We start from the raw sequence: 5,742 nt of genomic DNA, 5'->3' as shown, positions 1-5,742 counted from the left end.
AACATTATCATCCCTGGAAGTGTCCAGGGCCACCTTGGAGTGACCTGATCCTATGCAAGGTGTCCCTGTCCACGGCAGAGATGGGATAAGATGATTTTTAAGGTCACCCCTAACCCAAACCATTCTGGGATTCTGTGGAAAATCACTGATTTCCCAATCGGAGAATCCTTCAAATATTTCTTTAAACATGCAAATGTTTTACTGTCCTCATCATTACCGGTAGTTTATTTTACTTTAATTAAATTATGTATTTATTTGTTTCCCCTCAAGTCTTTAATTTCAGGAATGTATTCATTCATCTCAAATTAATCTCAAAACCCTTTTAAATTTTAGAGTGGAATCCCTTCTCGCTTTACCTGGATCTTGCACAGCACAGGGGAGCTGTGATTTGTAGGCCCCAARTTAAAATTAACAATAACACTCAACTCTATTATATTTCACTGATGCTTATCTGAGGGAAATGCACGATACTCCCAGCCTGCAAGATTTATTATTTGTTATTTATTTGATCTCCTGGATAATTGTTTAATTAAAGCAATTAGTAGGGTGCTTTCAAGGCCCAAAATCATTCCTGAGCTGATTYCAGCTACTCCAACCATAACACCTTMCCCAGCTCTGTGCCAGCCCAGGTTTAGGAACTGCTCTGGAATTACAAAAAAGCATCCACGGGGCTGGATTTGGGACACTGAGATGGTTCTGAATTAATTCTGACATCATCACCACAATTAACAGCCGGCCTGTGTTCAGCAGGAGGTGGGAAATGGGTTTGAAAGTGGAAGATGTGAATATGTCRTTAATAAATTCGAGCTCTGAGTGATATTTTGGTTTGTTTTTTTTTCAAGAGGAGTTCTTCAAAGCTGTAAGAAATTCATCTGAGTTATTCCATCCTTCCCTGAGAAACTCCTAAGATGTCCCTACGTGTATTTATGTCCATCCATGTATTTACATCCATATGTCTGTATAAACATACATGTATTTATATCCATCCATGCATTTATATCCATACATAAATCCCTATATCCATACATTTTGTATCCATACCTGTATTTGTATCCATACATTCATTTACACCCATATATTATTTTATATCCACACATGGATTTACATCCATACATGGATTTACATCCATATATGCTTTTATAGCCATACATGTATGTATATCCATACATGTATTTATATCCACAAATGTCTTTATATCCATAAATGGCTTTATATTCATACATGTATTTATATCCATATATGTCTTTATATCCATACATGTGTTTATATCCATACCTGTATTTTTATCCATACATTTATTATCCATACCTGTATTTTTATCCATGCATTTTTTATCCATACCTGTATTTTTATCCATACATTTGTTATCCATACCTGTATTTTTATCCCCAGAATTAGGCCAGAACCAAGACAGGATCCTTTGAAAGGACATTCTGGGATGGAAACCCATGCCAAGAATCCAATGTGGATTGCAGGAAAAGGGCCCAATTCATTGAAAAACTTGTCAGGGAGAATGTAAATAAGCAGAGGGTCCATATCACCRGTCCTACAGGGAGAGAAGGAAATTGAATTCCTTTATGGCCTCRCTCCTGAACCCTCAGGAAGCTGTAGGCCATGTAAAACCTATAAATAGCTCTGCAAATTCATGTTCCCCCTCAGACAGCGAAAAAAAAAGAAATCAGAAATGCTCCCCGGGGAAAAACACGATCTTTTCCCCATGTTTGGGTTGTCAGTTTTGACAGGAATGCTACAAACTAATTAAATTTTTGTTAATTTATTTTGTCTGATGCGGCGAGYGCCTGTCACAGGGAAGTCTGACTTCTCCAGGCTCTGGAAGCGCCCGTGGCTCGGTGCAAGGAAAATGGAGCTGCTTAAGTCAAATAAACACAAAAAGCATTTAAATTCATTTCTCCCTCAGTGCTCCTGCTTTGTTTGTCCGCTCCAAAGGCAATCCAAGCTCATTCCTTTAAATCCCCAGTCTGGCAGGATGGCTGCTCTCTTCTGGTTAGAGATGAAACAGGACGGTGCAGTGGGWAAAGGACAAAGTAAAACTCCATCCTGGAGCTGCTCTGGAATTTGTGTTAAGCCTGGAATTACTGGACACTCCTAAACTGGATTATTCCCAACCCTTGAACTGTTTTGAGAYCCAAGAATTTTCTCGTTTCACGCAAGGAACAGAATGGAACCAGGCTGCCTAGAGCTTGGAATTGTCCAAAGCCAGGCTGGAGCACCCTGGGACAGCARAAGWTGTCCCTGCYCATGGCACTGGATGGGCTTTAAGRTCCCTTYCCMCCCAAACATTCCCCATTTCCATGGCTTTTCCAGGCAGATCCAATGGTTGGCCATGAATTAAACTATAAAATGATGGATTTATGACCCCTTTGCCCGGGAAGGAGGGGAAATCCTGTGCGCAGCCTGTGCCTGCTCCGACACGATCCCTGCATTCTCCCGGAGCTCCGTCAGGGCACAGCCGATCCAAGGAAAGCACCCCCGGATAATCAGCTGAGGAAACAGGGCAAAGACAGCCCCGGGGCTGTTTGTTCTGGGGGTTTGAACCTGCCTTTGCCTCTTTGTGCTTCCAGGCTTTTCCCCGGCTCAAAACCCCGTTAAAAAACACCAGGAGAGGCAGAGGTGGCTGGGGGGAGATAAGGGAGGGAGATAAAGGAAGGAGATAAGGGAGGGAGATAAGGGAGGGAGATAAGGGACGGAGATAAGGGAAGGAACTGAGCCCTTCCACGTGCCCCTTCTTCACCCCACAGCCCAGCCAGAAGGGACCCAGAGCTGCTCCCAGCCCAGATCCGTGAGTTTGCACAAACACTCAGCTCTGCTGCCAGCAGGGATTGCTCTGCTCTGATCTCGTTTAATGGGTAATTTCTGCGTTAAGGGATCTCAGTTCAAGCTCCCGTTCTTTTTGGCACCRGAATCCCGCCGTACGTGACTTCAGGCACTGCCAGTCCCGGGGTTTGCCAGATGGGAATGAGGAATGTACCCGGGGCACATCCTGCACTTCAGAGAGCCCCACAGCTGCACCTGGAGCCCTCCAGGTGGGAAAAGGCCTTTGGGATCGTCAGCTCCAACCATCAGGTAGGATGGAGTTCGTGGAAGGTGTCGCTGTCCATGGCACAGCTTTGGAATTGGAGTTTGGGCCCTTCCAACCCAACCCATCTGAGATCCCAATACCAACCCCAAACTATCCGAGATCCCAATACCAACCCCAAACTCAACCCATCTGAGATCCCAATACCAACCCCAAACCATTTGAGATCCCAATTCCAACCCCAAACCCAACCCAAACCATCTGAGATCCCAATACCAGCCCCAAACCCAACCCAACCCATCCGAGATCCCAATACCAACCCCAAACCCAACCCATCTGAGATCCCAATACCAACCCCAAACCCAGCCCAACCCATCTGAGATCCTAATTCCAACCCCAAACCCAACCCAACCCATCTGAGATCCCAATACCAACCCCAAACCCAGCCCAACCCATCTGAGATCCCAACACTCTGCCCATTTTATATCTCCATTTCCCCAGAGCTCTCTCTGTAGGCAGCCTATAAAAACCGGGCAAACAGCACAAAAATGGGTTGAAAACTTTGAATTTAGCCTTTAAAATACCGAGCTGAGTCTAAAAAGCCGAGCTGCTCCTTGATCTCCCTCAGATGTGATCCTGGGGCAGGACTAATGTGGCTTCTGCTGCTGGTGAAGCTGCACGAGCAGTGCAGCCAGGGGGAGATGAAAATATTGTAGAGCCCCGGCTTTGCATCTTTCTGCCAACTTTGGAGATGCTGACGAAAGATAACGTTGACATTTCAAAGGAAAAAAACCCTCCCTGAAGATTTTGGTGATGTCAGAGGGAGAGGGGAGGCAGCTTGAGCTTTGGGGCTCTAATCTTGTAGACACYTACTTAACTTTAAGCCAATTAAATCAATGGACTACTTAACCTTTGCCTGCAGGAGAAAGGCTTTGCCAGCACAGTTTATGTGAGTGCCCCAAACCAAATAAGCAAGGCTCCAAAAAGCGCTCTTCTCTCAGCAAAAACTCCGCCTGGCCTCGGTGCTGCGGGCATGAAACCACRGCCGGGGACGAGAGGGAGCTTTGCCTGGCGGTGACAGCGCTGGAGCCCATTTCTGTCAAAAAAACAGGGACCAAACAAAGGCTGGAGGCTGCGTTTTCCAGAGCCAGGGCTGGTGTTTGAGCCCAGTTTGCTCCTGGTTGCTGTAAACCCAGCTTTGATGAGCTGGGCTATGCCCAAATTCCCTCAATGACTCCCAAGGGTGCCCATTCCCCAAAAGCCAAAGCCCGGGGTGAGCTCAGATGGGAAAAGCAGGGAAAAGTTGATCTCCATTAACCCTGGGGACCAACAGCCAAAGAGCCTCCATTCACATCTCCCCAGCTGGCACCAACATCTGGGAGTTCACATTTTATGGGTGAAGGGGGGGATTTTGAGATTTTTTTYMWTTTWWTTTKSCSTTTTCCCCCCCAGATTAATTGGTGCCATCACTCTTGGCTTTGGGGCCGTTTGTTTCTCTCAGTTTGGTGCTGCCCTCGGGGTGTGGGAGGTTCCGTGGCGCCGCAGCGTTGGTTAAAGAGAAAAAGTTTGGTTAAAGAGAAAAAATTCGCGTGCAAAATGCGCCCGAAACGGCGGGCAGGGCTCCCCCGCGGCAGCCCCCGGGGCCGGTGACACGTTACATCATTTGTCACTGCACACGTTGGGAGTGTGTCACTGGGAAAACCTTTAAAAGCCGGGCTGGGAGTGCTGCGGAGACGGCCACGGCCTCGGCGGGGGGAGAACACACAGCGCCATTTATAAATGGCTTTGGGTCCACTATTTACATTTGGGGCATTTCAATGGAAAAAAAAAAAAAAGGGGGGAAAAAAGAGCCTCCACTTAACATCTTCCCAGATGGTAACAACATCTGTCTAGATGGCAGCSCGAGGAGCTGACATTTTATGGGTGAAGGGGGGCATTTCTCGTTTTATTTTGCTTTTTTCCCCCCCAGATTAATTGTCCTGCACGTTGGTCCCATCACTCTTTGCTTTGGGCCATCTGGTCAGATGCCATTAACCCTGGAGACCACCAGCCCAAGAAAGTGGAACCATATGTTCAAACAATAAATAGGGCCCTGTGCAGCGGGCTTGGGGCTTTGGGGATGTGGTTTGGGGGTTTTTTTTTGTTGCTAAAACGAACACTAAACATTTTGGTGGCACAGAACATACACAAACACGTCCTGCTGGGTAAATCCTGGGGGTTCTGTGCTCCTCTGGCAGAGCAGCTCATGGGGTGGATCCCCGTGCTCCGAGGAAAAGGGAATGGAATGATGAGGATCCTGCAGGGAAAGTTCCCCATGCTCCAAGGAAGGGTTCACTGGCACCTTGGAATGATGCTAGATCCTGCAGGGAAAGTTCCCCATGCTCCAAGGAAGGGTTCACTGGCACCTTGGAATGATGCTGGATCCTACAGGAAAAGTTCCCCATGCTCCAAGGAAGGGTTCACTGGCACCTTGGAATGATGAAGATCCTGCAGGGAAAGTTCCCCATCTCTCACCACGAGGTCACGGAGCCACCGCCCTCTCTCCACCTCTGCCTTGCTCAGCTCGATCTCTGTGAGCTAATTCCTCTAAATATCTTCTTTTCATGTGACAAAATAACTGGGGTTTTCCCTCTGGGCCGGTTCTTTGTGGGGCTGTCATCATTTGGAGCCAAAGGAGAGGTTTCACTTTAGTCCGAGGAGGAATA

The sequence above is a fragment of the Malurus melanocephalus genome, unplaced genomic scaffold (assembly GCF_030028575.1).
Source record: "Malurus melanocephalus ecotype Western Australia unplaced genomic scaffold, MMel_1.1 scaffold_537, whole genome shotgun sequence".
NCBI lineage: Eukaryota > Metazoa > Chordata > Aves > Passeriformes > Maluridae > Malurus > Malurus melanocephalus.
Note: the sequence above shows the minus strand (reverse complement) of the source record.